The 16,577-nt window shown below is 48.2% G+C and overlaps 1 long non-coding RNA gene across 2 annotated transcripts; it reads left to right on the plus strand.

Moving 5' to 3' along the window:
- The first annotated feature begins 2,264 nt into the window (after positions 1-2,264).
- LOC129007641 (uncharacterized) lies at positions 2,265-4,001 on the plus strand. Of its 2 annotated transcripts, none has more exons than XR_008492378.1 (2): positions 2,265-2,431; positions 3,565-4,001. It is a non-coding gene; the product is annotated as an uncharacterized LOC129007641 (long non-coding RNA). The 2 variants fall into 2 exon arrangements; XR_008492379.1 differs by having other exon boundaries at positions 2,276-3,221.
- The last annotated feature ends 12,576 nt before the right edge of the window (positions 4,002-16,577 follow it).

The raw sequence follows: 16,577 nt of genomic DNA on the forward strand, positions 1-16,577 counted from the left end.
GGACAGGAAGAACCCCACCCCAGAGCCCTAGAATGCAATGTATGGAGGGGCTGAGGAGGGCCTGAGCCCTTGCAGAGGAAACTGGGAGGCCTGGCTTCTAGCCCGGCTCTGCCTCTGACCCTCTGGCCTCAGTGTCCTCATCCACTAAAAGGAGAACTTGTCATTTTCAAACTGTGTTCTCTGGAGTCCTGGGCCATTCAGAAGTGCTATAGGGATTCCATTAATGTTGGATTCGAATTTTGGGCCAGAAGTATCCTTCAACCATCATACATACGTATCCCCTTATTTCACAGATTTGTATTAATCAAAATAGCCTCATTTTTTCCTCCACCGATTGACCATTCATTCAACAATTCTTTCATGAGTGCCTACTACATGCCAGGGTCTTTTGTAGCTGGTGAGTAGAGCATACTTTATAAGAAATAATAGTAATCCATGTGAACTTATAAATTAATTTATGGCAATAAAATGGCCCATCTGTCTGCTTTATGTATCAGGGTTTCACCTAAGAATTTATCTGAAGACAGGATTCCGCTCCTAAATAAGTTTGGCTCGGGATGATCTCCTGGGTGCCTCCCTGTCCATCTGACTCCCTTCTCAAAGCACTAAGCTTCCAGTCCCTTGGGGGAAGATCTAGAAGAGGTGAGATGAGGCACTTTAGTCCCAGGGTACCCACTGGCATGGGGGTTTCTCCACGTGGTGGAGAGGTCACCGTCTGAGTGAGGATTTGTGTGTCCTCTGTACCAGGACCCGAATGGTACATGGGCAAGAGGAGGACATTGGGTGCAGACTCTGCCTCAGGATCCCAAAACGGGGCATTCAGGAGAGCCCAACCTGGTTCTACCCCCACCCCATTATCCTACCAACAGCCCACCCCCAACTGGTGCTACTACTGATGCCAACTTCTGCTCTGTGCCAGGCACTTTACATACATCCCCTTAATCTTGCCAGGTGGATATTTTTAGTCATATTTTATAGATGAGGAAGGGAAGGACCTACTACAGGCAAGCTGTGTGCTAAGTGCGGGGGATACAAGCAGAGAGTGGGCCCATTCTAATCTAGTGGGAGATACTAAGAGTCATATCTAACACATGCACTACTTACTATAGGACAGGAACTTTTCCTAAGTCAGTCTCCTCAATACCAGCATATTATTATCATGCCCATTTTATAGATGAGGAAACTGAGACAGAAATATTAGTGTACTAAGGTCACAGAGCAAGTAAGAGCTGAGATTTGAACCCCAGCACTTGGGCTCCTGAGCCCACGTGTGTAACTATCCTGCTGTGCCCTCTAACAGTCAAGTTAATATTCCGCCAGCATTCTTTCATTCCTTCATTGGGAATTCCTTCATTGAGAGGACAGGACAGTCCTTGCTATCCCACAGCTCCCATGCTAATGTGGGAGGCAGAGGTATAACAGAGAGTCACCACCTAGGGTGAGGAGAGCAACACCTGAGGTCAGCACTGGAGGACAAGGGCATTGGAAAGATGTGGGGTGTGAATCTTGGCTCTGCCACTGACCAGTCAGGTGACCTTGGACAAGGGATATAGCCTCTCTGAATTTCTATTGCCTCATCAGAAAGATGAGGATGGTAATATCTACGTTTCAGGATTGATTTAGGATTAAACAGACAATGCACATACAGTGTCAAATACTGTGCAAAGGAAGACAATAAGTGCTTAGTAAATGGTAGCTGTATTTATTAACAAAACTAAAGAGTGGGTGGGGAAAAGGAGGATGAAGAGGATTCTGGAACTTGTTTCTCTATGAGTTCTGTTCTTGGCCAAAGGCTGGCCTTCTGTGCCCAGCCCCTCTCTATCCCCAAGCCTGTCCAGGCACCTGCTATGGGTCCTGGCATCCCCAGGCAGGGCCAGGGAAGGGCCAGGGTGAGGCCAAGAGGGCGGGTGAGGACAGCCCAGCCCAGCTCCTCACTGCTGGGGAGCCTGGTGTGGGGGCAGGGCTGCTCTTGGCAGCTATGTGCTCCCTGGATGGAGAGAAGGCCTGTGTGTCTATGGGGGAGTGAGTAGGGGCAGAGGCAGCCAGACCCTCCTACCCCTTAGAAAGCAACATCTACAGAGTTCTAGCAGCATCTCTGTAGGGGTTCATGGTAGGGGCAAGGGCAATGGCTCTGCTTGCCCAGTGCCTCAGCTCCGTGCCCAGATCCCTGCCGCTTATCCCTCCAGACCTCGTCTGGGCCCTGCCTTTGTTCTCATGCAGCAACTGTCTCCAGGAGATGCAGATGACATCAGAATAGCCAGAGCAGATGTGATCCAAGGTTCTGCAAGGAAAAGGAAGGATGGTGTGGAGTGGGTTGCTGCAGGGAAGGCTTCCCAGTGGAGGTGGCTCCTGAGCTCTAGGAAAAGGGAAGTGAGTGTCCTTCCAGGCAGAGGGAACAGCAGGTGCAAAGGCCTGGGGGCTCATCTATAAGGTTAGATAAAACTTCTCAGTTCTAACACAAATTTTATTCAGATCCAATTATTTTGGTAGGAAAGGGGACATGTTAAAGCATGTCTGGGGGCCCTGAGCTAGGCCTGGGATGAGGATGGGCTTAGGGAGCAGGCCTGAGTTTAAGGAGGGCAGGAATCCAGGTGCCAGAACTTAGGCACTGTCTGCATCTCAGCACCAGAGGTCTGAGGCCCTGCAGGATGGATGGCTGAGACATTGCTGCTGGGAAGGAGCTTGTGGGGAGTCTTGTGCCCCAGAGGTGTGTCTGCAGAAGGAACTTGAGCAGCAGGTCCCAAGGAAGGTGGAAGCTCTTCCCAATACCCCTAAACACACTCAGAATATGGAGGTGTCCCATAGACAGTCTGGTTACAGAGATACTCCGAATATGGGCTAAGGTCCTGGACAGTGACACACGGTCCACATAGGGTGGTAACAGGGATTGTCATATCAGAGAGGCACCCCCAGTCAGACCCCCGGGACCACACCATCACACAGTGACAAGAGCTCACAGGGCACACAATCAAGTGTTCCCCGCCCCCACTGCTCCTGGGGCAGCCTCACTCCTGGGACCCCCTGGAGCCAGGCGCAGCCGGTGGCCGTCAGCGCCAGCCGCAGGGCCCCCCGCGGCACACGTGCACTCGCCGCCCGCAGCCGCATCCCGCGCACACGCCGGCGGGGCTAACGAGCCCACAGACCTCCAGGGCGGGATGAAGCCAGTTGTCGGGCGGGGCCGCTGCGGTCACACAGCATTAGCCCTGCGGCCGCCCCGCCAGGTGCGGCCACTGCCCCTAATCCCTCGCCCCGGCACCGCTAAGCCGGGCCTGAACGACGCCACAGCTGGGGGCGGCCGGCCACGCGCCTCCCCTCACCGCAGCCCCGGCCCGGCCCCGGCCCCGGCCCCGGCCCCGGCCCCGGCCCCTCCCTGAGGCCGCGCGCCCACTGCGGGGCCCCTCCCCACGCTCCAGCGCGGCTCCCACCTCCTCGCCCTGCCCAGCGCTCTCCAGTCCCTCCCCGCCCACTGACCTTGTGCTCGCACCCCCGTCTCTCCCCAGCACCCCCACGGCCCCGCCCCAGATCCTCCACGCTTTGCCCACCGGCCTCCATCTCTGTCCTCAGGCCCTCTGGAGTCACAAGCCCCATCTCAGACTCTCCAACGCTGGACCTGCAGCGCCCAGCCCTGCCCTGGTGCCACCACCTGCCAGCTCTGTGCCTGCCCCTCCACTAGATCATGACTTGGGCTCCAGCTCCCTCACTCTCCATGCCTCTCACTTGCGGGTTGTGCCCTGCTCAGCTGGCCCTACTTTGGCCCCCTCCCTACCTGGATTTGTGAAGCCCCAAATTTCATCTCCTCCCCCACCACACTTATTCACAGCCTCCGCCTGCTGACATACCCAGGCAAGACTCCCTTCCCCTCCAGGCAGCCAAACTTCAGCTCGAATCTTCTAGCTCTTACCAGACCCCTGATGAATCCCAGGATCTTAGCAGGTGGTCCCAGGGCCTCTTTGAACCACGGTTTTACTTACCTGAAAAATAAAAAGGCATGATTTAGATGACTTCTGAGGACCCTCTTGCCTTTCCTACCCCAAAACACTGGCAAGGTCATGTACTTCCATTCATCTGAATGTTAAAGACAGATGAATATGGAAGAACAGCCACTGGCCATGTGTCCCCACCGGAACCCTTCCCATCCCTTAGCTCTCAGGGTCTGAGCTAGCCAAGGCAGCTTTTAGCCGCTGGCGTAGGGTGGGTAAGAGGGAACAGGGTGGAACCTGGTTGCTTAGGTCTGGGCCAGGACTTGGTGTCTCTGCCACCTTGGGTAGGATGTCTCCTAGAAGGGTGTGTCTCTGAGGCTGGCCTGCTGGGGGTCCTGGCCTCAGGCACTGCCAGTATTAGTGCTGATGGACAGCCCCAGCAGGTGGGAGCCGGCTAGTCCCCCCCGGACAGCCCTGCCCACCTGTCACCCTCTTTGCTCGGGTGACCGGCTGCCTGACCCACTGACCAACTTCTTGCTGCTTCCCAACACCCTGGGCACTGTTCTCAGTGCCCCACTCCTCTCCCTTCAGCTTTTCCCAGCAACATCCTGGCTCAGAGCACACAGCACGCACATATCATGCATATGCACATTCACACTGCACACATAGTCACACGCTAATATAGGGCTGCATGCATGCGCACCCTGCATCTGAGCCTGCTTCATACTCATGCAGGCTGAGCCAAGTTGCTTCTCTCCAGGTGGAGAATATTGGCATTGCCATCTCTGTGGCAATAGGACCACATGGTTAAAGCAAAGGCATTAAGTCTGGATCACTGGATGCCTGTCCTGGCTCTGTGATATCCTAATGTGTAACCTTGTCAAGTTACTTAAACTTTCTGCACCTAATGTTCCTGATCTGTCAAATGGAGCTGATTATATCTCATAGGATTTTGAGACTCAAATGAGAAGATCCATGGAAAGTGCTTAGAACAGTTATCAGTACCGTGGAAATTCACAATACATGTTAACTGTTAGTAGTAGTGTCCAGGAGGGACTGAGGGTCTCCTGGGAATACCTTGATAATGTTCCTTTAGTCATCTCTGGCCATAACTATTCAAATGATTACAAACAATCCTGATTGTATTTTTCTTCCACTTATGAAGGCTGTATCAATTGCCCAGATGAAATCAGGACATGCCATTTTCACAGCCTTACCTTTATCTTGATAATGATTGTTCATTCTTTGCTGTTTAAAAGCCAAGAAAACAGGTAAGGGTAGCCCTAAGTTGTTTAGAGAACTCTGGGCTGGGTCCTGGAGCTCACACATCATCCCTTTGGAATCTGTTCTAAACCCTCTCCCCAGATCAACATCAGCACCCTGATCTGTGTGTCTTGGGATCCACCTTATTCTTTCTGGAAATGAAGGCAATGTCTGCCACCTCCCATCCCCCAGACCTGAAAGGTCACCAGCAACTTCCATTTCACCTCACGTGTTCCCAGGACTCAAAGTGGGATTTCTCGGGCCTAAAGAGAAAAATGTACTTGGCAGAGCTCTGAGCTCTAGGACAATCTCTCTCCACGTCTCCTTCTTCGGTCTGCTCCAACCAAACCTAATTCCATTCTTGGCCACATTTGAGAAAGGAATGCAGCAGCTTGAGGCTCATGGACCCTATGAAGACAATAGCTGCAGATGAAGCTGGAGAGTTCTGCTTCTCTACCACCCTCAGCCCCAACAGAAGCCTTCTTTTTTCCTTTTCTTACCCTGAACAAAACTCAGGAAATCCTTTTTTGCTGCCATTAGTAATTTCGTAAGTGTCACTCCACTGGGGTCTTCTCCCTTCCTGCTCCCTTTTCTGAAGCCATCTCTTTGGTTCAGCTTCAGGTGTTTGTCCTGTCTCTGATTTGGTATGTAGTCTTTATATATTCTTTATTGTAACTATTAGAGAGTATTATAATCTCTTTTATAATCTTTCCTATGTTAGTTACCTATTGCTGCTTACATTTAGCAGCTTAAAACAACACATTTATAGTTGTACAGTTTCTATGGGTCAGGAATCCAGGAGCAATTTAGCTGCAGTCTGGCTCAGGTCCCTCACAAGGCTGCAGTGAAGGTGTTGACTGGGGTTGCAGTCATCTCAAGTCTTCACCAGGGGAGGATCCATGTCTAGCTCATTCACGTGGCTTTTGGCTGGAGCTGACGCTCCTTGCCATGTGGGCTTCTCCATGTGGCGACTCCCAGTATGGCAACTGGTTTCTCTTAGAGTGAGTGAACCAAGAGCGTGCACTCTAAACAGAGCCACGTCTATTTATAACCTAATTGTGGAAGTGACAACCCACTACTTCTGCTGATACTCATAATCAGAGGGAAGTGATTACAGTGTGATGGGAGGCGAGGATCACTGGGGACCATCGTAGAGGCTGCCTACCTCATTTCCCACCTGGCTTCTCCATGTGTTCTTGTGCCTAGCACAGTGCCCTCGGTAGATGGTTAGCACTCAGTAGATATTTGCTGAAAGAATGAATGCGAGCATCAGAGGACAATCTGCAGAGTTTATATAAGTCTATATTGTTCTCTCGGGCTACTATCCCCCCTACCCCTGGCTTGTCCCACACTTTTCTTCTTTCTTGGAATCATTTGCATTTAAAATTTAAACTTATTTTATCCTTGAATAGCACATTTTCTCATAGGAGCCTATTTATCTCCTTCCCCCACTTTTTGAGATTTGCCTTCCAAAAATGGGGACATGCTTGGCATATATCTCATGTGGATAACCCCTATGGTAAGCACCTATGGATAACCCCTATGGATAACCCCTATGAATAACACCTATGGATAACCCCTATGGTGAGCACAAGCTCAGAAATGACTGGGCTACTTTCTTTATCTAACTAGTCAGAAGGAACCTGTCTTCATCTAGCCTGTCTTCATCTAACTGGTCAGAAGAAGCCATTCCCCATGTCACATCCTCCCACGTGTTCACACCACGTGCGCTTACCTTCCCTCTTATGGCTCTCAGCCTCCTGAGCTTCCTGGGTTTTGTATGGGTCTGCCTTCCCGGTAAACAATGAATGACCCCTCACAGAGAAGGAACCAGTTAGCAAACATTCAATGAGCACTCACTGAAGCACACATTATGTACCAGCACTGGCCTGGGGACCATGGAGACAAAGGAGTAACTCATGGAACCTCCAGCATGTGGATGGAACAGGTGCTCGGGAATTCTTGCTCCTTCCGGGAGATCAAATTGTCAGCAAGTCTACCCAAAATAATTCTCAGATACTGTAATGGCAGAATTTCTAGGAATGGCTTCCAAGACTCCACACTCACTGGAACCTGTAAATATGATACTCCCCTGACTGTACTAATGCTATGTTGTATGGTACAGTTGACCTTAGAGAGGGGAGATTATCTGAGGGAGTCTAATCTAATCTCTTGAGTCACCAACAGCAAAGAACTCTCTTAGGCTGGTGGCAGAAGGCGAAGTCAGAGAGATTTTGAGCATAAGAAGGACTTGACATGCTGCTGCTGGTTTGAAAAAGAGAGGGCCATATAAGAAGGAATGCCAGTAGTCTTAAAGTGCTGAGAGACAGCCAGCCAGTGAGGAATAGGGACCTCAGCCCTATGACCACAAGGACAGTAATCTGCCCACAAAGTGAACGACTTAGGAAGCAGATTCTTGCAATATGTCTCATGCCCACCCCCAACACCTTGATTTCAGTCTTGTGGGACCTTGAAATTAGAACTCAGCCAAGCCCTCCCAGACTCCTGACCTATAGAAATGTGAGCTAATAAATGGGCATTTTTTAAGTGGACAATTCAGTAGTTTTTTAAGTATAGCCATAAAATTGTACAATCATCATTTCTATATAATTCCAGAACATTTTCATTGCCTCTGCCCCCAAACAAACCCCATACTTATTAAGTAATCACTCTACATTCCCCCAGCCCCAGAAATCACTAATCTACTTTCTGTCTCTATGGATTTGCCTATTCTGGATATTTCACATAAATGGTATCATACAATATGTGGCTTTTTGTGTCTGAATTATTTTGCTTAGCACGTTTTCAAGGTTCATCCAAGTTGTAGCGTAGATCAGTGCTTCATTTCTTTTTATGATTGAATAACATTCCATTGTATGGATATACTACATTATATTTCTCCATTCATCAGTTAATGGACATTTGGTTTGGGCTGTTTCTACTTTTTGGCTATTATGCATAAAGCTGCTATGAATATTTGTGAGAAGCTTTTGAGTAGTCACACGTTTTCAATTCCCTTGGGTATATACCCAGGAGTGGAATTGCTGGGTCATATGGTAACTCTATGTCCAACTTTTTGAGGAAGGGTCAGACTGTTTTCCAAAGTGACTTCACTGTCACTGGTTTAAGCTCCCACTAGGAGTGTACAGTGGGAATACATGCACACCAACACTTGCTATATCTGTCCTTTTTATTAGAACTATGCCAGTGGGTATAAAGTAGAATCACATCATGGTTTTGATTTGCATTTCCTTAATTACAATTGATGTTTTGGGGGTATTATTTTAGGCCACCAAATCTGCGGTAGTGTGTTACAAAGCAATAGAAAACTAATCTAGGTGCCTTCTTTTACCCAGGTGGTAAAAATGGAAATGGAGCAAAAGTTGATTAAAAAAAAAATAAGCCATTTGAGTTGAGTGGCCAAGGAAGGCAATAAATGACATTCTCATAAGGCAGACCTGGACTGCTACAAGTGTGAGGACAGACATCTAAAGTTGAGGCACAGGGCTAAGTCAAGAACCAGGGCAGTTTGCTCAGTTATGAAGGTATGAACAGCGCAGCAGACATGGAGTGAACCAGACGAATATTGGTAATAAGTTGCTTCTGGTGTTTTGCTAGTTTCCATTTGATCAGCAACAAGTATAGTTGTATTAAAGGTGCCTCAAGGTCTGAGATATGTTTGATATTCAGCCACAAGTCCCTTGTAGCAGGACATCCAGATGGATGGAGACCCCATCACTTCTTAAAATACATTTCTGGGCAAGCCCTAGGACATGTTTCAATATCTCAAACTCCACTCTTTGATCTGGCCAGGGGAGCTTTAGAGGACATTCCTCTCCACTTTACAACTTTGATTGATTGATTCCATTCATTCATGAATGGGCCAAGTTCTGTTCTTGGCCCTGAGGACACAGCAGTGAACAACATACAGATCCTATGAGGCTTATATTTTATGTGGGAGAATGGTCAACAAGCATAAAGTTAATACAACAGTGAATTATATATTTGCAGAGTGTTGGTGTTATGCCATTTAAAAAAAAGAAAAAGAAAACCAGGGTAAAGGAGCTCAGGATCCAGAAGGTGGGAAGGTTCAACTGCAGTGAAAGTGTGGTCAGGGAAGGCCTGCTGAGATTTGAGCAGACTTGAAGACAGTGAGGAGTTGGGAAGGTAGATATCTGGTAGAAGAACGTTCCTGGCAGAGAGAAAAGTTACAACAGAGGTCCTAAGGCACGATCATGTCTGTCATACTTGAGACACAGTGAGGAGGTTGGTGCACCTGGAGCAGAGCAAGGAGGAGAGTAGAGGAGACGAGGTCCGAGTGTTAGTAGAGCCAGACCATGAAGAGCCTTGCAGTCATTGCCAGGACCTTGGCTTTTAGGTTGAGTGAAATGGGGGCCTTTGAAGACTTTGAGCAAAGAGTTACGAATCCTTAGATTTTTAAAAGGATTCTTCTAGCTGCTGTGCTGAGAATAGATGGGGTGGGGGTGTGAGGTTGGGGCAAGGGCAGAGGCAAGAGGGCTTGTAGAGAGGGTTTGTACTGCACTAACCCAGCTGCAAGACAACCATAGCTTGGTTGACCACGGTAACAGGGGTGGGAGTAGGAAGTAGTCAGCTTTGCGATATAGTATTTGAAAGCAGAGCTAATGGACTCTCATGACAGAGTAGATGTGTTAGGAGTAGAGAGGGGAGACAAAGAAAAGATTAAGACATAGTGCCAAAGTTTTTGCCTGAGCCACAAGAATGAGGGAGTTACCCATAAGCTGAGGTGGGAAAGGCTGTATATATAGTGGGTTTGTGGGTGATCAGGAATTTAGTTTTGGATAGGTTAAATTTGAGAGGTCTATTGGATATCCAAGTGATGATACCACGTAGGCCGATAGATATGAGTTTGGAGTTGATTGAGAGATCTGGTCTGAGGATAACCATTTGACAGTCATCAGCATACAAATGGTATTTAAAGCAAACCTGAAACACAATCCTTGGTGCTTTTGACATATAGGATTGTTTCCCTTCCCCTGAACCAATTCATTCTCTTTGTGCCCATGAAAATTTCTATTTTGTTTCTGAGGGGCGAGTCTTATCCTACCACATCTTGGTGAAGTTGGAAAGGTGCATTGACTGTGCTGACTTAAAATCTCAAGCCCCTGGGATTTATCATTCTACTCCGATCTCTGTCACTACATTATTCATCAGCCTCTTCTCCAGGTGACGTCTCTGAAAAACAGGGCAGCATCCCCGCATTGCCCTTCTTTCTGGGTCATACCTGTGGATGCTATGCCAGTGTTATTTGGCCATCTTTCTCCCTCTTCCTCCATTTTCAGTTTGTTGATAGTTCGGAGTCAGATCGGAAAGCTCTTGGTGTGGGTCCCAGCATACCGTCTCTACAGGGAGTGTTAGATGGTGTTTTTAATTCAGCGAGTCATAGGATTTTAAGCCAGTCCTGTAGACCATGCTCTCAGGGGCAGGAGGTGAGGCTAGCTGCCAAGGATGCCTCTGCTGCCCCAGCCCCTCAACACAGGGATTTGGGATTGGCCCTGGGGTGAGGTGTTCCTGACTCTTGTCAGCTGACTATTCTCTGCCCATTTCAGGAATAGAGACACAACGGTCTGGGGTGGGTGCGGCGTGTGAAACAGACGGGATTGGAAGTCAGGGCGTAATAAGAAACTGACATCTGGGTCCCCTGTCTTGTGTCACTCTGGAGTAGAGATTTTGGGTCTCCCAGAGTCACAGTGAAAGTGATTGAGCTGGAACACCCCTAGGAGCTTGGCCTGGTTCCTCTCTACGAGCCCCCTGCCCTTTCCCTCCTCTGGGTTCTTGCTTCCCTCCTCTGGGTTCTTGCTTCCCTCTTCCCGCGGGCCTGGTTGTCCTGGCCTCCTCCTCCCCTGCTTCAGGAGGAGAGGGGCCAATTCAGGGCCCTGTGACTCAGGCGCGGGTTGGGGAGGATGTTTTGGATGCCGCTCTGCTGACGCTGGTGCCCTCTGTTCTTACATCCTCCTTAATTTACTGCCTGAGGAGGGGGCCAGGGCTCTGGAGAGGGGATTAGATGGTCCACACTGATCTGAGGCAACAGCTGCTGGGCTGGCGGCCGAGGAGTGAGCAGCGAGCAGGCGGTGGGGGAGGCTCATGCCTCCATCAGGGCCGGAAGGGAACTAGGCAGGCATCCAGATGGTGCCCTTAGGTAAGGGTGGCTCTGGAGGAGGCTGCCCTTGGTCTGAGGGGTAGGGCTACAAGGCCTATCTGGTCAATAAAGTCAAATCCAGGTGCCACAGGAAGAAGGCCTAGAGGGCCAACTGGTCAACCATCTCGCCAGATTTCTGGAGAATATTGGGAAGTGTTTTCTTTAGCCTCCTGAAACCCAGAAAGGAGAATATTGGCTCTGGGGCCCTGGTCCAAAGGGAAATCTTGCCAAGCTCTAAGCTGTCATGTAGTTGCATGAGAGGCCCCCTAAAGTCAAAGCTGTTCCACACCAGTCGGAGCGATCCCTTCCACCATGATGGCACTCTTCTCTCATTCACTCTCCACTCACAAGGCAGAAGGCAGACTAGACAGTGGCCTTTCCATCTGACAGATGGGGTAACTGAGACCCGCAGAAGTTGAGTGCCTTGTCTCAGGTCACACTTGGGGTTGGTAGGATGGATATGATTACAGCCCAATGCTCCTAACTAAATTGCTCTGCTTCTTGAATAGCAGTGCAACACATTGATATTTGGCACTGGAGGCCAGCATCTCCTCTTCCTTTTAGTTCACAATTCCACAGGATAGTTTTGTCTAACAGAAAATGGCCCAAACATGGGAGCCATGAGCCTGAACTCTTTGAATCAATTAATGTCCCCTTTTGGAGACTTGGTTTCCCCATCTGTATTATGGATATCTTGAATAGCACTATGACTGTCCTCAAAAGCATAGCAGTCTTGTCTTAATCACTCAAAGGACAGGAAAGACACTGGGGATCATTAAAAATATTGCAGTGAAGATTTGGGCTCTGGAGTCAAAATATCTAGGATCAAATAAAATCTCTGCCACTTACTAACTTTATTTTACCTAGTGAGTTTTTTCCCTTCATTGAGCTCAATTACGTCATTTTCTGTAGACAAGAGATAATAACACCTATCACATGTGGCTGCTATGAGGCTTAAAAGACAATAAATGCTAAAGGCCTAGCATTGTTCTTGGGGCATAGTAAAGCTAAGTGAATTATAGAAAGACTAGTGGTAATAGTACTTCTTGCTTATTGATACATGGAGCCACTGAGATTGAGGCAAGAACTCCTGGGCTAGTGGACAGTTTAGAGCAATGCTTCTCACTCCTGCTGACCAATCAGGATCACTGCATTGGAGATTGATGCTTAACAAGGTTCCTAGGTGATTCTCAGGCTCTCCTGAGGTTGGTAATCACTATCATAGAGGACCTGCTTTGATGGTCAGATAATTGCTGTATCAGTTGTTTGTAGGTAAACAGGTGCTCAGACATTTAATAGTTTAAACATTTCCCTGATTGGCACTTTCACTACTAATTAACTCCTAAAGAGCTCTTCCTTTTCTGGGTCATGAGCAGGAATTCCCCACTGGGGGTTCCCAATTAATGAAGTTTACCCAGCTTGGGGGCCTCTGGGAAGCAGGCAGGACTAATTATTCTCTACCACCCTCCCACACTGAAAAAAACCCTGGCCAAATCCTCTCCCTATCCTTCATCAATCTTGTCCCGGCCTCCAGCTGGCTTGCATTAGCTCTGGTTTTCCAGCCCCCAGGGCTGCGGCTGTAGTGGAGGGATTGAGCCAGTCCAGGCTGGATGGATCTGTCACCTGATCCTGGGTCTGTGCCGCAGCCAGTCCTGGAATCTGGGGCAATGTGATCCTGCCCTGCGGGAGCCCCTAGCCAGGCCAGGGACGCCATGGTGGGGCTCAGAACATCCTGGCTGTCCAGGGACCTCTGTTTAAGCCCGCAAGGATAACACGCGCAGACTCTCAGAGCACCTCCTGTCTAAGCCCCTCACCTTAAAGAAAAGAAAACTGAAACCTAGATTGGTGAGGCACCTGCCTAAGGTCACATGCTTGTTCACAGCAGAGCCCCGGTCTCTCTCCTCCTAGTGCAGGACTCTTTTCCTGGCTCCTCCTGGAGAAGTTTGTCTGCAGACCTATTGACTGCATGATGGGATCAGATATGGAGGCTCCTGCTCAACCCTAGATGCCCAAAGCAGAGGAGGTCAGGGGAAGGAGGGTTTTGTACTAATGCACATGATCCTTTGACCCAGATTAAATAAGTCAAATTTCAGGTCATTTAAAGGAGAAATTTGGAGAGTAGCAAGAATGGAAATATGGAAACAATTGAAATAAGGGTGATAAATAAGTTTTAAAAATATCTTTTATAGATACTGTCATTTTTTAGTACAATTCAAGAACATAGATGGTTTGGCTGTGACACATGGAGACACTCTCCTCTGGAATCTGAGTTTGCTTTTTACCATGTCCTGCTTGCTTCACCCAGCAGTATGGAAACCCAGACCATGAAACAAACCTTTATAGAGGAAAAGTTTCATTTTGTTCTTCAGTTGTTGAGGGGAAGGTCAAGATAGTTCTCCAAAGACTGATCTTTTCCACATCATTCCATTTTGTAATGCCTGGATTTTTTTGTATCTCACTCAGACCTACTTCTCCTATACCTCCTAAATGGTTTGAGCCAAATCTCTAGGACAAGAAATGGTTCTGTTAGAGTTCTGAGGGCGAGGACAGCGGGAGCCATATCGCTATCTGGTCTTGGTCTTAAAAGTATTGAGATGCCAGGCAGCTCTTAACTAGAGAAGGCAAAATGGCCACCTTCCCTTAGGGGCATCCTGGAGCTCAGAGCTGGCTTCTGGCATGAGTCTTTGAGGGTGTGAAAATGTGCCTGCCCTTTAGTAAGAGTGATCATTTGCTGAGAAAGGACCTACTATGTCCCAAGGGCTTTGCAGACAATTATTTTGTAAGGTAAGTATTTTAATCCCTATTACACACTTGAGGAAATGGAGGCTTAGGGCAGTCAGGTGACATGTCTAAGGCTACTAACCTACCAAGTGGCAGAGCCAGTATTTGAACCCAAGTTTATAGGATTCAAAAGTCAGTAGGCATTTCTTCAATGCCTTTTGGGTAGAAGTGTGGAATACCATATACCCCAGTTTGGTTGAGCCACATTGGTTCCCGTTTCTTGCTCCCTTTGAGTTTATTTCCCTATTGTTTGCTCTCAGAGTTCAGAAAATTGTTTAGGAAGGTTCCGTTGAGTGTGTGTAGCCTCTGGTGTTGCACCACAAGCCCCTGGCCTGCCCCTGATTTCAGCCACAGCAGTAGTGGACAGTTCTGTGCAAGCTTGGACTCAGTCTCAATGTCCTACCGCAAGTAGGAGCCAGAGTCTTTCCAGATTCTGATCTGAGGTTTCTTCCATGACACAGAAGCTTGCTTACAACCTGCAAATGCTGCCTAGAGGCACAAGGCAGTTAACTTCCCTAGAAACAATTTTCAACCAATAAGGGCAGATGGTGGATAAAGACTCCAGGTATCACCTGTCAGGTGCACACTGCTGGAGGCGTTCTATAAACTTTTCAGAGATTCCAGAAGAATTGAGCCCCTACACCTATAGACATGAGTCCAAGGAAGCACCCTCATCTTAGATTTTCCTACTTCCCTATCTCACTCTTGCTATTCCTATCTATCTGTGTCCTCAGATCACCTTCCAAGTAGATAACATTCAACAAGTCCTTGTCTCAGGTTCTGCCTTCTGGGCAACCCAAACCAAGATGGTTTGCCTATGCCAGGAAGGCTGTTTGAATTGGGGAGCAGCACCATGAGGGGTGGAGGGAGTGACACCCGGTGACAGCAGTAGGAAAAAACTTTACACAAGGTAAATTCTAAGGTATGTAGCAGCTGAGGCCTCCCATCCTTCTCTGGAGACTCTCCCCATATCAAACTCCTGGAGCTCCTGAAGTTTCTTTCCAAGAGGGAGGCATCCCATGGTTTGTGGGGGCCTGAAGAGATGTGATTTCTTGACATTCGTGGCAGTGGGTGGGATCCTCACTCAATATAGTGATTTAGGAGGGGGTTAGAAATGTCCCTAGGACCTTGGTGATGGCTTCCCTGGACTGCCAGTTGACTAGTGGGGCTGTCTCAGGCAGTGACTATCAGCAAGGCTGTCCCTGGGATGACTGACACCTGACCGCGATTTCAATTCATCAGTTTCATTGGTCACAGAGCCTGGATCTTGCATGACACGGGGCAGGAGGGCTGTTTTACCTGGTAGTATCTTTGGACCTGTTATCCAGCCTCATCCTAAGCCTCTGTATAAAAACAAAGCGGGGGAATTTAACCAGGCGGAAAAATCAATTTAAATGCTTACGGAGAAACAGTAAGGCCCAACACTGCCGCCTCATTTTCACGAGGTGAGTCACTCAAACCGTTGACCTCATGGCTGATCTATGAGCAAAGGCGCGCTGGCAGTTGCTGCTGGCACGGGAATGGCTTCAGACCTGTTTCCTGGAACCCTGGCGCCAGGCAGAGCTCAGAGTGGCCTTTTGCCATTAGGTCAGATCACCTCTCCGAGGAGCAAGTTCCCAACACAGAGATGCAGGCTTTCCTGTGACTCCGTGACTGGTCAGTTTCACTGAATAATCCCCTTTTCTCAGTTATTGACTGGCCGGTTTAATCACCCATCTGTCACAATATGCAGCTCTCATTGGTCAGGTTCACCACATGCTCTCCAAAGCCCTTGTTCTCTGATTGGTAAGTCCCACCATCCAGTCAGCTGAAATGAATCTCTGCTTGGTCAGCTCTCATAAACCTTCCATCCAGTTTCTAGGCTAGTTCCTGCTATGATCATCTGAATTTATGCTACTGTCATAGACCTAATGTGAGCATTCCTATTTCATTCCTTTTCCCTGTCCTGTAGGTTTAGAAACAAATGTTTGGAGGTGAAAAAGACCTGGGTTTGAATCCCAGCCCAGTCACTTATTAGTTTCATAATTGTAGACAAACTATTTAACTTTTCTGTGCTCCAATTCTAATAGCTAAGAGCCCTGGAGTTAGATGGGTTCAAATCACAGCTTTATTATTTGCTGGTTGTGTGATTTCAGATGGGTTACTTAACTTCTCTGAGCCTCACTGTTTTTGGCTATAAAATAGGGATATTAGTAGAACATACCTCAAGGACTTGTTGTGAGGATGAAATGCAATAATTATTGTAAAGTATTTGGCACATAATAAGTTCTCAATAAATGTTAACTCTTTTTCTTGTGTATTTAGAAGGAAGGAAACTTGAAGAACAATAAAGACCCAGCCTTATCCTCAGGTAGCTAAACATTCCGTTCCAAAGGTCAGCCAATGTGCAGACCTGGGTGATGGTGAGGACAACCCCATCATCAGGTCCCACCTGG

The sequence above is a fragment of the Pongo pygmaeus genome, chromosome 9, assembly GCF_028885625.2.
Source record: "Pongo pygmaeus isolate AG05252 chromosome 9, NHGRI_mPonPyg2-v2.0_pri, whole genome shotgun sequence".
Lineage (NCBI taxonomy): Eukaryota > Metazoa > Chordata > Mammalia > Primates > Hominidae > Pongo > Pongo pygmaeus.